Source organism: Schistocerca cancellata, chromosome 7 (assembly GCF_023864275.1).
Source record: "Schistocerca cancellata isolate TAMUIC-IGC-003103 chromosome 7, iqSchCanc2.1, whole genome shotgun sequence".
Classification (NCBI taxonomy): domain Eukaryota; kingdom Metazoa; phylum Arthropoda; class Insecta; order Orthoptera; family Acrididae; genus Schistocerca; species Schistocerca cancellata.
This window is the reverse complement of record NC_064632.1, coordinates 539763339-539785093: the sequence shown is the minus strand read 5'-3', so window position 1 is coordinate 539785093 and position 21755 is coordinate 539763339.

Sequence of the window (21755 nt, the reverse complement as noted above, 5' to 3'; positions counted from 1 at the left end):
GGACTCCACTGAAAGACTACTCCAGTTAATGAGATTCCAGGCCGAATAAGAGTCCTAGTGGTTACCGAAGTGCCATAGGATTGGATCGATTATAATGATGAATTCTGGTATCTGAGAGTCTCTCTCACGATTGGTCGGTCTTCACGTTCGGTCGTCTCTCTAGGTCGATCGCTTCCTTCTTGAGGCTGTGTTCAGCCATGGTTCATCCATTCCTGCCACCATCGTGAAATACTGGCATCACTCATATTCCAATGTCAAGCGAATTGCCGATTACTCCAACCAGCTTCTTTGAGCCGAACTACACGCCCTCTCTGAATTGCCGACATCTGCGTTTATTGTTCACACGCATGTCTGCGAGGCATAGTTACTGTCCAGCTCAGCACGCGGAATGACATTCCCAAAGATTTGATGCCCTGGTACCGACATGTCCCCTGTTTACTATCCTTGCTAGCTACGCAGTTAAATTGCACCGCAGCGTCACGCGTTCATCCATCGGCGGCCAAAGTTTACAATTTGCATTTATATATACCTGTATGAATATTAATTTGTGTCCATTTTGCATAGCTACTTCGAGATGCGTCGTTTTTTCCTTTTATTTCTCTTTGCCTTAACGTGTGCCGGCAGATGTGGCCGAGGGGTTCTAGGCGCCTCAGTCCGGAACCGCGCTGCTGCTACGGTGGCAGGTTTGAATCCTACCTCGGGCATGGATGTATGTGATGTCCTTAGGTTGGTTAGCATGAAGTAGTTCTAAGTCTAGGGGACTGATGACCTTAGATGTTAAGTCCCATAGTGCTTAGAGCCATTTGAACCTTAAAGTGTATTTCGGGACTAATACTTCTTTTACACGACGAATTAACGAAGATCGCATGCGCATTTCCTACCATATCACTCTTCCATAGTAAGCTCCTGACTTACCAAATGTTAAAATAGCTGACTACAATAAGTTGAAATACAGTACAATAATGAAAACGTATCGTTGTAGTGGTGCGTAGCAGGTGGCAGCCTTTGTATTTAGATACAACATTTCTTCTCGTACCAGTATATACAGAGTTATCACGACTTGTCTATCGTTGATTCTACACTTCGGAACCAGCGGCTGATGGCACAATTGAAAACAATACAAGAGTATTAGTTATTACATTGCACCAGCCCAGACGATAATTTAAATTCGTACGTTATTTTGACTTTTAATGTTGTACGCAAATAGAAATGAATTTCTCTGGGGCAAATATTTAAATTCTGGGGAGGGGGGATGCCCCCCCCCCCTGCGCAACCCCTAAATTTCTTTTTCACAGCCAGAATTCAAATATTTTATTATGAAATGATTTTTAGACCTGTATCTATGAAAATTTAAATTTGGCTTCTCAGTTATAAATTAAAAAACACGTATTTCACTGGTTTTGAAAACTCATTACCTAAGGGGGTGAAATATGGGGCGAAAGGTTTTATGAAAATATTTCATTGTGAAAGCATTTTAAAAGCTAAATCTCTGAAAACTGGCGTTTTGCTTCTCAGTTAGAAACAGAAAAAGCAATTGTTTCACAATTTTTAGAAATTCAGCCACTAAAGGGGTGAAATAGGGTCAGGCATCGCAACACCCAAAATCAGAAGTTATCGATGGTGAAATTATTCATCAATTGCTGGGATAGCATAAATTCTGTCCCTCTGTTTTTCAACAAGCGAGACTGCACGATTCCATGAAGAACTAAAACAAAAACCACCATCTCTGTGGTTGTTGTGGCTCGACGTCTTCTCATCTTATAATATAGAGATGAATGTCTGTCTCTTGAAAGTATCTTCTGACGTGGGCATAGATTTTTGCTTGTCGAGAACGGTTCATGACACACTTGTGGGTAGAGTTTCTTACAGTTTCAAGATTGCCTTACAAAGTTCGGTATGCTGTCCGGCGTAGCGGGAAGAGCTAAGAAGTTGACCCAGATCTTCTACTGCTGAGGGGTGATCACAATATGGAAAGATTAAAACTTCACTTCTGTACAGACGTGCAGGTTGATAACTGTGCCAATTCGAATTCTTATGAATAATGTTGTATGTTGTGAAAGTTTTAACTTTGACTACCACGTTCCTTTGGGGATGTTTTGTTGAAGCAGCGTAAACTTTTGTTCTCTTATCAACAGAGAGGTTTTCCAGAACCAGTACCAAATGCCCCTCAGTTAAAGTGGTAACGAGATCTGTATAAGATAAACGTACAGAAAGAGGTAGTGACTTCATTGCTAACTGGTGATCAATTTCTCTGTCTCTGTCTCCGAAATGCCCTTTGACCTAGAGAAATAATCACAACAGCTTTCTGCTTTCATTTCCACCGCGATGGAGCCACACCATAATTATGGCGCCCCCCCTCTCTCTCTCTCTATGACTCACACACACACACACACACACACACACACATACACATACACCACTAAACGATTAACCAGATTCACGGTGCACGAACCCAGTTGCAGGCAGTCTGTTTTACGGCTTCCAGGTGCTACAAAAATTTGAGTTTCAATATTGCATATAATTACTGATTGAATTTAATAACTTAAAATGCTGTCACGATCTATTCATTAAGATTTATAGTCACATTAAAAGTTTAACCCAATAGGACTAGTGTTAAAAGTTAAAAAATGTGTATTTGTCTTGAAGCAGAATAAACGAAGGCTCGCAAACTACCAAGACTATAGTCATACGGTATTCAAGAATGAGTGCACTTAGATACTTCCAACAAATATTAATTATCCTCTTTTCTAAACGTTTTTATTAGTCTATGACAAATAATCTGAAACTAATAAAACCAACATAGTGTTTTCTCTTTCTTTACATGCTTCACGTTAAATATTTATCATATTACCTCATTTGTAAAATAATGACACATCTGTAGCTATTTTAGACATAGGAGTCTGATTCTTTAAAGAAGGAAGGTGGGAATTACTGGTTTTTTAATATTACTTTAAGGAATCTGTTTCATGATTTGTGTCCCTGACACTGCTAGTGCGCTTACTACATCGTTTTAATAAACTGTTCTCAGCTTTTACAAAATATTGTGTTTACATTATGTAAATAATTCATTTTTAGTTCACAATATTCGTACGATATTCGATTTTATCAGTTACAACGAGTAATAAACTTTATTACATATGCGAGAAGAAAGGTGGAAGGTGTCTGTTATTGTCTACCATCTTCCATATATTTGGTTTATTATGTGTCTGTTTCCTGTAAGCAATATTTTGGTGTTACATCTCTGCCCATTGATCAACTACTGCACATTCACTCCTGCATCGGCAACACCTGTATCACTGACAAAGTGCAGGGTGTTCCACATAAAACAGGTACACCTCACGTACCGGTTAACCATCTCCAGTCGAATTGTTTGTGAACTGGAAACACTGTCTCGAACGTTGGCTACATTGCATTTTATAGTAAAGTTGAGTACAACTTTGTGTTCTATCGTTATCTGTTGTGAAATGCACGTATTGTTGAGATGTTACAGAAATGGGATGGTTTGCATCAGAATAGCGAATTAATATTATTGAGTGTTACATGAAGATAGGCTCCATAAAGGAATGTAAAGAAATGTTTCAAGTGAAGCATCCCGGTAGGAAACTCCCCATGACCGGGTACTATTCAAGATCTGTACAAGAGTTGGAGGCTGTAGGATCCGTTCAGAATTTGCAGAGAAATAGGCAACTGACAGTGAGGATCTCTGAAACTACAGAGAGAATTCGCATGGGCATTATGAGAAGTCCTCGCAAGTCGGTAAAGAGGTTAGCGCAACAGGTTGGGTGTATCTCGTATCTCAGATCATAGTGTACTAAAATATTTGAAATTAAAAGCCTGTCACCTAAGTGTGGTGCAAGTGTTGAAATTTGAGGATCAGGAAACAAAAGTCAATTATTGTAACTGGCTGTTAACATCAACTGGTCGAGGCTACTTTGACCTCTTGCTTTACTTCAAGTCAGATGAGAGCTGGTCTAATTTGTCAGGTTATGTAAACGCCCAAAATTGCAGACACTTGTCGCTAGACAACACACGTATTCTGCATGAAGAAACTCTCTTCTCAGAGAAGTTAGGTGTTTGGTGTGCATTGTCTTGCATGCTCATTATTGGTCCCTTACTTTTCAATTAATTTTTAAACAGCATGATAATCTAGAGTTATTTGACTCTTTCTATACACAATAAACAGACTCAGAGAAGCTGTATGCAGTATTCCAACATGATGGGGCAACCACGCACAGACACAGCCAAAGTACGGCTTACATTAACAATGTGTTCCTTGAAGACAGTTTTGTCAGTAGAGGCCTCTGGCCTCCTAGGTACCTGACGTGACATTGTGTGATTTTTATTTATGGGGCAGACTAAAAAGCGAAGTGTATGCTGACTGTCCTCACATAATAGACGATCTTAAATGAAACATTACTAGAGAAATTAACAACGCCACGCCTGCAGAATTACAGCGTTTTGGTGGTAACGTCATCACACGAAGTCAGCAATGCCTGTGTGCCCATGGCCACCACTCTCAGCATCTTTTATTAACAAGTAACTGTATGTTTTTTAACGTTACTATCATCTGTTCTTTTTTAGTTAATTCAGTGTTACTTGAATCTCGGGTGTGTGGCATACTGATATTATGTGGGACACCATGTACAGGGTGTCCTAAAAAGAATTACCTGATTTTAAATAGAATTATTTATTAGGAATAAGGGCTTAACATCAACAAATTGCATACTAAATTACTCAGAAAAGACAGAAGTTTATAAAAATCCATCATAAATGTTCAATATGTCTTTCATTGGCTGCATGGACAACATCTAGCCGATAGCCGAATTCATCCCAAACTGAGCGTAAGGTATCTTCTGTCACTGAAGCTGCAGCAGCTGATATTCTGGTTTTTATTTCATCAATGTCAGGAGGTAAGGGAGGATAGGGTGTCCCAAAAAGAGTGACCTAATTTTAAATAGAATTATTATTAGGAATAAGGGCTTAACACCAACAAATTGCATACTAAATTATTCAGAAAAGACAGAAGTTTATAAAAATCCATCATAAGTGTCCAATATGCCTCCACTGGCTGTACGGACGACATCTAGCCGTTAGCCGAATTAATCCCAAACTGAGCATAAGGTATCTCCTGTCACTGAAGCTACAGCAGCTGATATTCTGGTTTTTAGTTCATCAGTGTCACAAGGTATGGGAGGAACGTAAACACATTGTTTAAGATATCCCCACGGGAAGAAATCACATGGTGTTAAGTCAGGGGACCTAGGAGGCCAAGAGTGTAAAGCCTGGTCTTGCGGTCCCGTACGCCCTAACCAACATTGAGGCACGTTGGCATTGAGGAAATTGCATGCTGTTGTGCCAGTGCGGTGGTGCTCCATCATGCTGACAGATGAAATTCTTAGAGTCAAGTTGTGGGAATAACCAGTTCCATAGCATTGCAAGATATGATTGTTCTGTTACGGTTTCTTCCTCAAAAAGGTGGGTCCATAAACCTTGCTTTGCGAAACAGCACAAAAAACATTCACTTTTGGTGAATCACGTTCGTGTTCAATTGTTTCATGAGGATTTTCGAGCCCCCGTATATACGCATTATGACGGTGAACCTTACCACTAATATGGGAAGTTGCCTCATTGCTGAATTTCAACCGTGACATAAAAGCGTCATCTTCCATGTCCTCTTGAATAGCATTGCTGAAGTCCACTCGCTTCACTTTGTCAGTAACTCGAAGAGCTTGTACCAATTGTAATCAGTATGGTTTGAGGGCTAAACGACGCCGTAACACACGCCACACTGTCATGTGCTGTAACACAAGTTCTCGGCTAGCACAACGCGTAGACTTGTGGGGGCTCTGCTCAAATGCTCATCAGATTTGTTCCAGTGTTTGTTCAGGAACGTGTGACCGGCCAGGGCTTTTGCCTTTACAGAGGCACCCTGTTTCTTTAAACTATTTATACCACTGTCGAATGTTCTTTGCTGATGGTGGTTTAGCACGAAATCGAATATGAAACGCCTTCTGAACTGCGATCACTGATTGAGTAAGACTAAATTCTATAACACATACGCCTTCTGTTGCGCGGCCGCCATATTGCGTGAGACTGGCTGCTCACTCCAGGTCAGCGCTCCTAGCGACATCTAGCGAATTTTTTCTGAAGCTCTAGACCATGCCGATTACATCTAGCGATGATTCAGTTACCTAGTGACCTTTGTCTCAATATTATTACAAGTTAAAATCGGGTCATTCTTTTTGGGACACCCAGTATTTGAGGCGAGAGTGGTGAGGGGACAGTGGCCACATATGTTGTTGTTGTTGTGATCTTCAGTCCTGAGACTGGTCTGCTGCAGCTCTCCATGCTACTCTATCCTGTGCAAGCTTCTTCATCTCCCAGTACCTACTGTAGCCTACAACCTTCTGAATCTGCTTAGTGTATTCATCTGTTGGTCTCCCCCTACGATTTTTACCCTCCACGCTGCCATCCAATACTAAATTTGTGATCCCTCGATGTCTCAGACCATGTCCTACCAACCGATCCCTTCTTCCAGTCAAGTTGTGCCACAAGCTTCTCTTCTCCCCAATTCTATTCAATACCTACTCATTAGTTATGTGATCTACCCATCTAATCTTCAGCATTTTTCTGTAGCACCACATTTCGAAAGCTTCTATTCTCTTCTTGTCCAAACTATTTATCGTCCACGTTTCACTTCCATACAAGGCTACAATCCACACAAATACTTTCAGAAACGACTCCCTGACATTTAAATCTATACTCGATGTTAACAAATTTTTCTTCTTCAGAAACGCTTTCCTTGCCATTGCCAGTCTACATTTTATATCCTCTCTACTTCGACCATCATCAGTTATTTTGCGCCCCTAATAGCAAAACTCCTTTACTACTTTAAGTGTCTCATTTCCTAATCTAATTCCCTCAGCATCACCCGACTTAATTCGACTGCATTCCATTATCCTCGTTTTGCTTTTGTTGATGTTTATCTTATACCCTCCTTTCAAGACACTGTCCATTCCGTTCAACTGCTCTTCCAAGTCCTTCACTGTCTCTGACAGAATTACAATGTCATCGGCGAACCTCAAAGTCTTTAGTTCTTCTCTATGGATTTTAATACTTACTCTGAACTTTTCTTTTGTTTCCTTTATTGCCTGCTCAATATACAGATTGAATAACATTGGGGATAGGCTACAACCCTGTCTCACTCCCTTCGCAACCAGTGCTTCCCTTTCATACTCCTCGACTCTTATAACTGCCATCTGCTTTTTGTACAAATTGTAAATAGCCTTTCGCTCCCTGTATTTTACCTCTGCCACCTTCAGTATTTGAAAGAGAGTATTCAAATCAACATTGTCAAAGGCTTTTTCTAAGTCTACAAATGCTAGAAACGTAGGTTTGCCTTTCCTTAAACTTTCTTCTAAGATAAGTCGTAGGGTCAGTATTGCCTCACGTGTTCCAACATTTCTACGGAATCCAAACTGATCTTCCCCGAGATCGGCTTCTGTCAGTTTTTCCATTCATCTGTAAAGAATTCGTGTTAGTATTTTGCAGCTGTGGCTTATTAAACTGATAGTTCGGTAATTTTCACATCTGTCAACACCTGCTTTCTTTAGGATTGGAATTATTATATTCTTCTTGAAGTCTGAGGGTATTTCGCCTGCCTCGTACATCTTGCTCACCAGATGGTAGAGTTTTGTCAGGATTGGCTCTCCCAAGGTTGTCAGTAGTTCTAATACAATGTTGTTTACTCCTGGGGCCTTGTTTCGACTCAGGTCTTTCAGTGCTCTGTCAAACTCTTCACGCACTATCGTATATCCCATTTCATCTTCATCTACACCCTTTTCCATTTCCATAATATTGTCCTAAAGGTCATTGCCCTTGTATAGACCCTCTATATACTCCTTCCACCTTTCTGCTTTCCCTTCTTTGCTTACAACTTGGTTTCCATCTGAGCTCTTGATATTCATACAAGTGGTTCTCTTTTCTCCAAAGGTCTCTTTAATTTTCCTGTAGGCAGTATCTATCTTACCCCTAGTGAGATAAGCCTCTACATCCTTACATTTGTCCTCTAACCATCCCTGCTTATCCATTTTGCACTTCCTGTCGATCTCATTTTTGAGACGTTTGTATTCCTTTTTGCCTGCTTCATTTACTGCATTTTTATTTTTTCTCCTTTCATCAATTAAATTCAATATTTCTTCTGTTACCCAAGGGTTTCTACTAGCCCTCGTCTTTTTACCTATTTGATCCTCTGCTGCTTTTGCTATTTTATCCCTCAAAGCTACCCATTATTTTGCTGCTGTATTTCGTTCCCCCATTCCTACCAATTGTTCCCTTATGCTCTCCCTGAAACTCTGTACAACCTCTGGTTCTTTCAGTTTATCCAGGTCCTATCTCCTTAAATTACCATCTTTTTGCAGTTTCTTCAGTTTTATTCTACAGTTCATAACCAATAGATTGTGGTCAGAGTCAACATCTGCCCCTGGAAATGTCTTACAGTTTAAAACCTGGTTCCTAAATCTCTATCTTACCATTATATAATCTATCTGACACCTTTTAGTATCTCCAGGGTTCTTCCATGTATACAACCTTCTTTCATGATTCTTAAACCAAGTGTTAGCTATGATTAAGTTATGCTCTGCGCAAAATTCTACCAGGCGGCTTCCTCTTTCATTTGTTAGCCCCAATCCATATTCACCTACTATGTTTCCTTCTCTCCCTTTTCCTACTCTTGAATTCCAATCACCCATGACTATTAAATTTTCGTCTCCCTTCACTACCTGAATAATTTCTTTTATCTCATCATACATTTCATCAATTTCTTCGTAATCTGCAGAGCTAGTTGGCATATAAACTTGTACTACTGTAGTAGGCGTGGGCTTCGTTTCTATTTTGGCCACAATAATGCGTTCACTATGCTGTTTGTAGTAGCTTACCCGTACTCTTATTTTTTTATTCATTATTAAACCTACCCCTGCATTAGCCCTATTTGATTTTGTATTTATAACCCTGTATTCACCTGACCAAAAGTCTTGTTCCTCCTGCTACCGAACTTCACTAATTCCCACTATATCTAACTCTAACCTATCCAATTCCCTTTTTAAATTTTCTATCTACTTGCCCGATTAAGGGATCTGACATTCCACGCTCCGATCCGTAGAACGCCAGTTTTCTTTCTCCTGATAACAACGTCCTCTTGAGTAGTGCCCGCCCAAAGATCCGAATGGGGGCCCAAAGATCCGAATGGGGGGACTATTTTAACTCCGGAATATTTTACCCAAGAGGACGCCATCATCATTTAATCATACAGTAAAGCTGCATGCCCTCAGGAAAAATTACGGCTGTAGCTTCCCCTTGCTAGGGGGAGGGGGGGTTCCCGGTTTTGATGGAAAGTAATGTGTTCTGCGTCGTAGCTATTTCATTTGGGTTGCTCTGCAGTGAAGATGTGTGATACTGTCATGTGTGATATGGTGTACATTTGAACGAGCCTGCATCTCTGTAAGAAGGGAAGTAATAACTAAATACAGCTAATGTTTTATTTCAATGCAGTGCTACCGAGAACCGTGCATAATATTTTGTATAGACTGATTCCAGAACAGAAGGTAATGATCCTCTATTTTACGACCAGGCGAACTATACTGGAACAGCGTGGTTGCTTATGCGAAGCTAGCAAGTGAGTAGCAGAATGGTACTCGAGGTTACGATCAATTTTGGACTTTTTCCGTTCTGGTTGCATGTTCCGTCTGATTCATTATAGGATTTAGCAAGCCCATATTTCATTCGCCAAAATTTTTGTCACCTTATATGTTCCTCATACCTACGTTATGGAGAGGGTCTTCATACGATTGTGCTGACAGCGCAATAATAGTTCTGTAACAGTAATATCATCCGTTCGTGTAAATCTTAGTATTCTCAAGGACCCAATAATTGCTAAATTAATAGTACAGCACAGATCTTGTTTTTTTATTTCGTTTCTTTCAACAGTTTAATTTAATGAGGTATGAGTTTGAAAGATGGTAATATTGACTAACACATGATGCTTTACACTAATCCCTGCTGTAAGAATAACTATGAAACTGTTTTATGGCTTTAGCACACTTAAAAGTTCAATAATAATTATTACTCATGTCGACCGAACCGTAAAGCTGAACAAAGAATTCCTTTATCTTAGTAACTATTTGAGTTTATGAAAGGCAGGTTTTCCCCGGGAACTTCAGAGTAACAGCTGTTTTGTCGTCTCGTTATTATTTTCCGTGACAACCATCCATCACTAGACCACAATGATCACCAGTAGATCATTTCAGATACCAAAAGAATTTCCGTTGCACTACATATGCATGTCTGAGACAAATCATACCTGAAGACAGTCAATTCGGGTAATAATATTATCTGGCCGGCCAGTGTGGCCGAGCGGTTCTAGGCGCTTCAGTCTGGAACCGCGCGACCGCTACGGTCGCAGGTTCGAATCCTGCCTCGGGCATGGATGTGTGTGATGTCCTTAGTTTAGTTAGGTTTAAGTAGTTCTAAGTTCTAAGGGACTGATGACCTCAGAAGTTAAGTCCCATAGTGCTCAGAGCCATTTGAACCATTTTTAATAACATTATTTACTTCGGGTTCTACTCACTTGCATATTTAATTAGGGCAATTTGAAGCCGAACTTGAATGTCCGATGCTAGTAACAGCGTCACATCCAATTTTACGGACACTACACATCTGCCAATCATCTTGCCAGTATTAAAAGAGATTTTGTTTTGTTTTATACAGATTGGTTGACAAATAAGAACGTGGGCCTTGTTATCTCTGGGTTGCGTAACAAGTGCAAGTAAATTTCTAAATATACTGAGTAATATTAGTGTGCATTTTATTGAAAATTTTTGTGCTACTAAGACACAAGCTTCCTTCGGCGGGGGAGGGGGTGGGGCTGTGCCCGCCCGCCCCCCTGCCGGGCACAGAGACAGACTTGAGATAGGACTTACAATGAGACACCATTTTTTAGAAAATACTGTTCTGAAATTCAGGTTTTTTTAATCAAAAACATAACACCACAAGGTTCCAAAACAGCTGCCACCGCCTGCCGCCGTACCAGTGTTACTTTGCTCCATAGTTCCGCTTCATGCTTATTGGCACAAGTCGGTAGTCTTCTTGACTATGACATCATGTTTTCAAATGCCGCCAGCCTCAACGTTCGAATAGTTGGTTTGTAGCTGCTCTATGAACGTGTGTTCAGTATTAATCAACAAGGTATTTAGCGGTTAATGACGATGAAGATATTCCTGCTCCATCTGGGTCTCGTACAATGCCGATTTCCCACATCTTCATGAAACGTTAATTCCGTGTGCATTTTGTACCATAGCAGCTGATCGTTGCGTCGCGCCTGAGTTGATAACAATCCAAAGTAAAGATAAAACATTCCCCGTCTCCCCCCTCCTCTTTTTTTATTTTTTTAATACTTGTTCCATAGATCATGAATACGACACTTCGTAATGATGTGGAACGTGTCAGGTTAATAAAAGATGTCTGTACGAGACATTACATTACACAAGATATTGCATGACTCTAATGTTTAAGTTGCTTTTTTTCCCCCTTAATTTATATCTAAAAATTCAGCCAATGAGTAGAAGGAGTTGTCATCTAGAAATTCATTTAATTTATTTTCAAACATTAGTTGGCTATCTGTCAGGCTTTTGATGCTGTTTGGTAGGTGACCAAAGAATTTTGTGACAGCATAAGTTACCCCTTTCTGTGCCAAAGTCAGATTTAACCCTGCATTGTGAAGATCATCCTTTCTCCTGGTGTTATAGCTATGCACACTGCTATTACTTTTGAACTGTGTTGGATTATTAACAACAAATTTCATAAGTGAATACATATACTGTGAGGATCCCTAGATCCTTAACTAGATGTCTGCAGGATGACCGTGGGTGGGCTCCAGCAATTATTCTGATTACACGTTTTTGAGCAATGAATACTTTTCTACTCAACGATGAATTACCCCAGTATATGATGCCATACGAAAGCAGTAAATGAAAGTAGTCATAGTAAGCTAATTTACTGAGATTCTCATCACCAAAATTTGCAATAACTCTAATAGCATACGTACATGAACTCAGACGTTTCAGCAGACCATCAATGTGTTGCTTCCAGTTTAGCCTCTCATCAATGGACACACCTAAAAATTTTGAAAATTCTACCTTAGCTACAGACATCTGTTCAAAGTCTATATTTATTACTGGAGTTGTGCCATTTACTGTACAGAACCGTATATACTGTGTTTTATCAAAATTTAAAGAGAGTCCATTTGCTGAGAACCACTTAATAATTTTGGGAAAAACATCATTTACAATTACATCACTTAGTTCTTGGTTTTTGGATGTTATTACTATACTTGTATCATCAGCAAAAAGAACTAACTTTGCATTTTCATCAATGTGGAATGGTAAGTCATTAATGTATATCAAGAACAGTAAAGGACCTAAGACCAAACCCTGTGGGACCCCGTACTTGATAGCGCCCCAGTTTGAGGAATCAGCTGTTGTTTTAACATTACATGAACCACTTATTTCAACTTTCTGCATTCTTCCAGTTAAGTATGAATTAAACCATTTGTGCACTGCCCCCCTCAAACCATAATGATTTAGCTTATCTAAAAGAATTCCATGATTTACACAATCAAATGCCTTTGTGAGATCACAAAAACTACCAATGGGTGATGTCTGGTTATTCAGACCATTTAATATTTGATCAGTAAAAGCATGTATAGCATTTTCTGTTGAAAAGCCTTTCTGAAAACCAAACTGACATTTTGTTAGTACTTTATTTTTACAAATATGGGAGGCTACTCTTGAATACATTACTTTCTTAAAAATTTTTGATAGAGCTGTCAGAAGAGAGATTGGGCGGTAGTTGTTGACATCTGACGTATCTCCCTTTTTATGCAATGGTTTTACAATGGCATATTTCAGACTATCGGGGAAAACAACCTGCTCCAAAGAGCTATTACATACGTGGCTAGGAATCCTACTTATCTGTGGGGAACAAGCTTTAAGTACCTTGCTGGAAATGCCATCAATTCCGTAAGAGCTTTTACTTTTCAGTGAGTTCATTATTTTACTGATTTCAGAGGGAGAGGTTGGTGGAATTACAGTTGTTTCAAACTACACAGGTATGGCCTCTTCTATTAGTAGCCTTGCCTCTTCTAGTGAAGATCTAGATCCTATTTTCTTCACAACATTTAAAAAATGATTATTGAAAATATTTTCAATTTCTGATCATTTGTTAGTAGACTTGTCATTCAGTTTTATGGCACTAAAGTCTTCCTGTGCTCTTGGTTGCCCTGTTTCCCTTTCAATAATATTCCAAATTGCTTTAATTTTATTATCAGAGTTACTGATCCCAGACATGATACACATGCTTCTGGACTTTTTAATAGCTTTTCTTAGTACCGCACATTAGTTTTTATAATATTGAGCAATTTCAGGGTCAGTACTCCCTCTTGCTGTTAGATACAGTTCTCTTTTACAGTTGCAAGATATTCTTATTCCTTTAGTTAGCCAAGGTTTTTTATATGTTTCCTTGGAATTATGTTTAACTATTTTCTTGGGAAAACAATTTTCAAATACCCTTAAAACTGTATCGCAAAATAAGTTATATTTCAAGTTTGCATCGGGTTCCTTATACACTTCATCCCAGTCCAGCTGCTGTAGGCTTTCCTTAAAGTTTGCAATATTTATATTCTTAATTGAATACACTGCTTTGAGAGTCTGATTTGATATACAGCTTGGAGCTATGTAATGTACTGTAACTAGCTGTGCACCATGATCAGAAAGACCATTCTCAACAGGATAAGTTTTTTTGTCCTTAAACTTATCTTGGTCTATAAAAAAGTTATCTATCAATGTACTGCTGTTTTTTGTTATCTGAGTAGGAAAATCAATGACAGAGCTCAAATTGAAAGAACTGAGTAATACTACAAGGTCATTCTTCCTATTACACTCTTTCAGGGAATCAACATTGAAATCCCCACAAATGATAATTTGCTTCCCCCTGTCTGACAGATAGCACAACAAAGCATCCAAGTTTTCTAGAAATAGCTGGAAATTCCCTGAGGGGGACCTATACACTGTTACAATTATGAAAGCGCCATCATTTAGTTTAAGTTCAGTGGCACATAATTCCATATGTTGCTCTACACAAAATTTTTTAGTTTCTAAATTTTTTACAGTGTCGAAGTTCTTGACATATATGGCGACTCCTGCTCTCATCATATTATCTCTACTTACATGTGCAGCTAATTTGTACCCATTGATGCTAACCTTTTGCATATCAGCGAAAATGTGATGCTCAGTCAGGCATAGTACATCTATTACAGTCTCAGTTTCTATATCTTCTAAACAAAGCAGAAGCTCATCAATTTTATGCTTCAATCCCCCAATATTTTGATGAAATATACTAACATTATTTTTCACTTTACTTTTGTATCTTGAACTTTTTTAACATCTTTAGTACTTGCCTGGCTGAGTTTCCCACTGGACACTGATCGTACACTAAAAAAGAGTTTCCACCATGAGATGTAGTTCCTCCCCACTTTAAATTTCCTGCTATCAGCCCAGCCAGTTTACTCTTCCCTTTCTTGTTGAGGTGTAGGCCATGTCTAGTATAGTCCCACCTACAAAGTGAATCGTCCGCCGCTCGTGGTCTCGCGGTAGCGTTCTCGCTTCCCGAGCACGGGGGCCCGGGTTCGATTCCCGGCGGGGTCAGGGATTTTCACCTGCCTCGAGATGACTGGGTGTTTGTGTTGTCCTCATCATTTCATCATCATCCAGGAAAGTAGCGAAATTGGACTGAGCAAAGATTGGGTAATTGTACGGGCGCTGATAACCACGCAGTTGAGCGCCCCACAAACCAAAACATCATCATCATCACATCACAAAGTGAATCAACAGGAACCACACCAATGTGTGACCCTGCACCAGATCCAAGTAGCCGTTCCAACTCCAAATTAACTCTCCTGACAGAAGAGCTCAAATGCGGTCGGTCGTGGCGCTCCAGAACCGACAAAAACCCAACACTGGTATGACTCGACGTTGATGCAATCTTTGCCAGGTCACACTCTATGCTGTATCCCAGATCTCTGTCAGTACTGTTGCCCGGCCCACCCACAATAGCCACGGTATCTTCCTTAGGAAAGCTTCTACATAGTGAACCTAAATCCTCTGTAAGCTGCCCCAGTCCAGCACTAGGTTTGAAAAACTTGTGACCTGGTATTCTGACCCTTATTCATCCTGCAGAAGTTGGCCCACACCCCTAGCATGCGAACTACCTAGCAACAAGACTTTCTTTCTCTTTGCAGACTTCCCTACGTTCTTACTCAATGTGAGAGGCTCATCAGTTTCTGACTGAGGCAACAGATCAAACCTATTTTGTACATTAATAACAAAGCTGTCATAAGAATTTCTTGGCCTGTTCCTAATGCCTTTTTTGCCACTTCCCACCCCTCTTTACCCTTCTCCCCCCTTAACCTGCCCAGTTCTCGCCTAGCCTCATCTAACTCAGCCTGAAGGGCAGCAATTTTCCCCTCCTGTTCCACAATCTTTCTATCTCTACTGCATAGCCTACAGAACCACTGATGAATCTCGCTCATTTTCCCAATTCCCACGCCACTACAATCGCCCCAATGAAAAAAGTTACTACATCCATCACACCAGACCCCGGAGCTAACGATTCTACGGCACGTCAGGCACTTTACACTCATGGTACAAATCGATTTTAGTGACAGAAAGACAATTAAGTTACCGGAAAACAATGAAAATACGTGTACGAAAAATTAGGCCTACTCGCGACTATGTAAACAGTGGTTCAGAAGTTTTTTACTGGAAATTACTTAAGAGATGACGATACTCTACAGATATAAAGGGGCAGCAAACGTATTTAGCACACTACACTATCAGTAAATGCACTCAAAATTGCGGTATGAAATTTAGCCTGAAAGCTCAAAAGTTCGGCCTGGCCGCGATATGTAAACAAAACGAACTTTCCGTGATTACTGTGAAAATACGCGAGTAAGACAAAAACCGTTAATGGTACGCTTGAAGAGCACTATAATTAACATAATAAATTAGTTTAATGTGTTAAAAACAGTTTATTACTACTTAAATTACTTATCTTGTACGAGAGCTGTGACTCACGACGTCCGTATAGCAGGCGCAGTAGCAGTAACGCCCCACCCTGAGGCTGCCGTAATCTTCCTCCTCTCCTCTCCTCTCCACATCATGCTACACTGCCATGGGGAAAGACTATACGTAATGTTATTTAGTCAGATTTTGTCATTTGAACCTTTCATGATAGTGAGTGAAAAAGAAATCACAAGTTTTATTTATACAGGTAATAAAGAAATTCGCTTCTAAATGTAAAATGTAACTAATAGAATAAAAAATATCTATGACTTACTTTTACACTCGTAAAACAATTAAGTAGTTTTTTGTTACTAGCCAAAGATAAAGGTCTTTACCATTTAATTAACATGAGACTCTACGTGTAAAAATTGAACTGAAAATCCACTATTGTTGTTTGTAATTTTTGGCGGTCTTCACACAACTCTACTCCGTGGCGCCGCTGACTGGGCCAAGCAGCGGGTCGCCCCGTATGAACAATCGGCACGTAACTTCAGCATAGTAGTAACAATGGCGGCAGCATCAAAGCTGGTCGCGGCGGCATTAAAACCGCTCACACGAACAGCAGCACACGTTGCCAGTGGCGGCATGCTGACACGTGCCTTTTGAATGTTCGGGCGCCCAGAGAACCGCTTCTCGGTGGTGTCCTGTGGAGAGGCCTTTTGCACTTACCTCAGAAATTCAGTTCCGTCTCTTTTTTTCTGCATCTACTGATTATTTCTCTGTAATCAAACTAAAGCATGAAACGGGCTCTGGTGCTGAACTGTTGAAAGAAAAAAGTGTCTGTGGGTGGTGCCGGAACTCATTCCGGCCGAAATTAAGCCCTGGGGTGGCGGAAGTCTTGTTCTGCGTGAAAAAAAAAATGATTTTTGCAGTGTTTCATTTTTGAACAATTCTCGATTTATAAATGTTTTTATAACTTACTGTTTTGTGAGGTGATTTTGATATTGTTGCTTGTTTTCCTTTTTGGTGATATTCACAACCAGTACGTAATGTAGAAATCTACAGTTAATCAGAAAGGGCACTAGATACCTTATTTTGAAAGAAGTAGAAGAAGAGAAGAATATCTAGTTACAGATTGTCCTGATTCAATGGTCTTGTTCAGGGAGAATACCGAGTTACAGATTGTGTTGATTCAAAGGTCTTTTTGAGGGAAATGATAATGTATTTGACAGTGATTCAGTTGCTGTACCTACCTCTCAGAGGGTGATGCAGCTAGCAGTGTTACTACTGACAACCAGGATGGAACATTTCTATTACTTCCTCTTGTGTTTTGGCATTTTTGGTGATAAATGAAACATAACACATTCATTTATATTAAAAGAAAATAAGTGCCCAAACCCTAACAATTCCCTATGTCTGAAACCGCCTGTACCAGGAAGTGGAAGCCTAACAGGGTTTGTAACTGATGGTTCAAATGGCTCTGAGCCCTATGGGACTCAACATCTTAGGTCATAAGTCCCCTAGAACTTAGAACTACTTAAACCTAACTAACCTAAGGACATCACACACACCCATGTCCGAGGCAGGATTCGAACCTGCGACCGTAGCAGTCCCGCGGTTCCGGACTGCAGCGCCAGAACCGCTAGACCACCGCGGCCGGCGTTTGTAACTGAGTTACAACGGTTATCTACCTGTCGGTACTGCATCTTCGAAGTCCACCTGCACATCCTCGACCAGAAAAGTTACCTGCCCTTACCTGCACTGCAGTTGTCAGTACACTGCACTCCGACATATGAACTCTGAAGGCAACAGCACTCGGCAGAGTTCGGTACACCAACAAATGAATAGAACATCAATCTGGTAACATGTTAATGTACCGCAGAAGCCCTCCAGTTTGATAAGTGTACATTCATTACATCAACTGTGCAAAGTTACAAGAGCATTTATCTCATTCACGGAGCTCACGCGATCAAAACTACTCCCGTTGAACACGGCACTCCGCCCCTAACGAAACATTTACTCCTGTATGAATGTACAATTCTGACCAGCCACAACACTGCTATGCTGCACGGCATATGTTTTATACTCTCTGCAGGATGGGTCTTAAAACAAAACGCCAGCTTAGTAAAGATCTGCTGGCGATTAATAACCTCGTACTCCGCAAGACATAAAAGTATCTAAACCTGCCGTCGTGACCAAGAAATCGCGACAATATAATCACAACACTGAAGCAGTAAACAAGAGAGAAGACATATCATCCACTTACTGACGTGAATTGGAGTAATGGTGCATTACACGCTTTGCTACCATTGCCTAAGTCGAACTAGATTGTTACAAATCAAAATATATAGCACCTGTCAAATGCACTGCGTATGTGACCGTGCTTGATCAGACATTGTTAACTCGACATAGGCAAAAACAAAGCATATTACCACTTAGAGGCGGCGGCGGCAGATGTTTACTGCACATATCATCTCTTTCAACACCAGCCGCTTTCTCTTTCAACAATGGTTTGTGATCTCCATTGCTAACCTTCAGACTATCCTCTTTACGAATATTAGCGCTGCTCATATTGTAGATGGTTCCAATGTGGACACTTTCACAATGGGACGTGCTATAGTTTCTTCTACCTCCTAAGTCTAACAATCTGTATTTTTATGGTGAACTATTTTCCCTTTCCCCTTTTTTATTGTCTTGGGCTGTTCCATCAAGTCATAGCTAACGGGTGCTGGCACCTGCAAGCAGTGACATATTTTTACTTTTTTGTCACTGTTAATACATTGGCGCCAGCGTTCTAGACTTCCAGATGCCGTTGCCTGAACTCCTACGCCATTCTGTTCAGCAATGGCTTCTTGTGTCTGCCACCAGCTACCATGAATTTGGCTTATCATGTCCATAAAAAATTTAAACATTTCATCATCCCTAGCTCGGATACGATGTGGTTTCCACCAACCTCACTTTAATAAAATTTCACATCCATCTACATATGTTCCCATCTGATTCTTCTCTCCATCATTACTTTAATATTTTTATTAATTTTGTGGCAAGCAGGCGCAGTGAGATGGCATGCTACTGATACATATCAAGGATGCCTGCAGGGCAATCATGAATGAGACTGCAACCATTTGTGATCTAGTTCAGCCAAGAGAATCAGTCTACAGTTAAGGTACATACATAGATCCTTCTTGCACTTCTGCAGTGTGTTCTGTTCAGGCTGACCAGCAGAATATTAGGCCAGTTACACAACAGTAATATGCTCCGTCAGTCTTGGAATTATTACCGGCCGTGAGGGAGGAAAACAGAGTAACTGCAAGAGAATTAAAGAGGAGACTAGAGCCTAATGAGAAACAACATGAAGAGATACAGAGGAGTCTAGGGATTAACGAAAAACAATTATTTGAAAAAACAGACAGGAGCCAACGGATCAATGAAGAAGTATTTGGAAAGATAGATAGAAAACGAGAAATCAGTGGAAAAGAATTTGAAAGGATAGACTGAAGACTGGAAATTAGTGAAATGTAATTTGAAAAGACGGAGGATCGTAACAAGATTAATGATAGAGGTTTGGGTAAGATTTTATCAGACAAAATAGAACCCGGCAAGTGTGGCTGAGCGGTTCTAGGCGCTTCAGTCTGGAACTGCGCGACCGCTACGGTCGCAGGTTCGAATCCCGCCTTGGGCATGGATGTATGTGATGTCATTAGGTTAGTTAGGGTTAAGTAGTTCTAAGTTCTAGGGTACTGATGACCTCAGATGTTAAGTCATAGTGCTCAGAGCCATTTTAACCATTTTTGAAGAAAATAGAAACCAGTGTGAAGGGAACAGATCAGAAATTAGGGGAAATGATCAAAGCAAGTGCAAAGGAGCTAACTGAGAATATGAGGCTAATATTACTACGTTACAAGGAAAAATTCATGCCTTACAACAAAGACATTGACAACAAACTTGCTACTATAGAAGAAGGTCAGGATCAATCTTTGTTAGTTACTTATGAGCAAACTAAGCATTTACAAAATAATTTTCGAAATTGAAGGGTAGAATGGGAGATAAATAACAGAACTGCCAGAGGTATTTGAGAGGGTACCTGATCGGGATGTTATTACTTAAATTTAAGAATAATTTTTGTGTCATGCCATGTTTTTGTAAGGCTTTGAAAGGAATTTTAAAGAGTTGAAGCTTTGTACTGACGAATAATTTAATCAAACAGTAAAGAAAGTTGCTGAGCAGAGTATTAGTGATACAGTCACTGTCAAGATTGGGAAGTAATAGGATGTAGGATGAGTACTAGGACTTAAAGAGGATATAATGGAGATTAATAGGAGGAGAATAGAATTAGTACAAGAGAAGCGACAGATTACTGAGGGTTGAGGGGAACATAGGTAAAGGCGTTGGTGAGGGTCCATACTATATTAAAGGTCATGTATCTAGTAATGAGTTAGAGTCAGGCCATGGAGATGAGCCAAATACTTTGTCTCATTATGAGAGAAGGATAATACTTTATAGTTGCAGCGATTCTGATCAATGCAGAGGGCATGTCTAATTTTGACTATAATCGTTTCTTAATCATCAAAAATTTTCAGATATTTAGAAATTCAGCCAACAGTATTCATGCTCATGCTTCGTTGGAGTAGTTTGGTTTTTCACTTCCACCTACATGGTCTGCTGTCTACGAGATTGAATTTGTGTGCGGTTACTTGGAAGCTGAATCTACTGTACACATGCATACACTGATTAGGAGATGTGAATCATGAAGAGTTTTGGCACTAATACTTGTCTGCATATTGGTCTGAGAAAACACAAGAAAGGTGAAACATAGTAGTCTGTTTATGCAAATTTTAGCAATTTTGAATTTAGTTGCACAACAAGATTCTTTGAACACATGTTGTTAAAAAATCAATTCTTATATAATTCTTAGTCCTACTGAATTGATTCGTATTTGTATTATGAAACTCCCTTCAAACATTTATTTACTCTCGTCAAATGAAACATGACTCGGAGGTTTTCCAATGTTTGCTACTGCAGTTGGAGTAAGACGGTGGTGATGAGAACAGTCATGGTAGGAACAATAACCAGTTTTTTTATCCAGATTCTAGGCAACAAGAAAATGGAAATTTTTGTGATGGGTGACGTGATTTGCGATGTGACAGATATGGCAATGGCAGGTGGAGGCATCTGGACAAAAGACCCAATCATTTTGCAGATAGTGAGTACAAAATAGTTAGGAACAATTGGAATGCTGGACGTTTTGGTAATTACAGAGGTAGCAGTAATGGCAGGGACAATCACAGGAATGGTAGAGATTCAGGCCGGGACACTGTGGAGATGCGATCAGCTGATCCGTGGAATAATGTGTATGCAGAGAGCTTGCTGCCAGATGACTAACAATTGCAGTCAGCGGTTGATTTGTGTACTGTAGTGTGAAAAAGATAAATACTGGGTGTGAGCAGTTGAATTTTGTAGATATGAGGGAGATTTGCCTGACGAGAAACAGGAAAATGTAAATTACTTTGTAAGTCCAGTGCTTTAAGTGAATATCAATGGAATTATTTTATCTTGTATTTTGATATGGGCAGCCAGGGATCTGTATTGCATGAGGCGGCATTCCAGAGGTGTGAATGTGTAGCTTCATGGTCTGTTCTAACC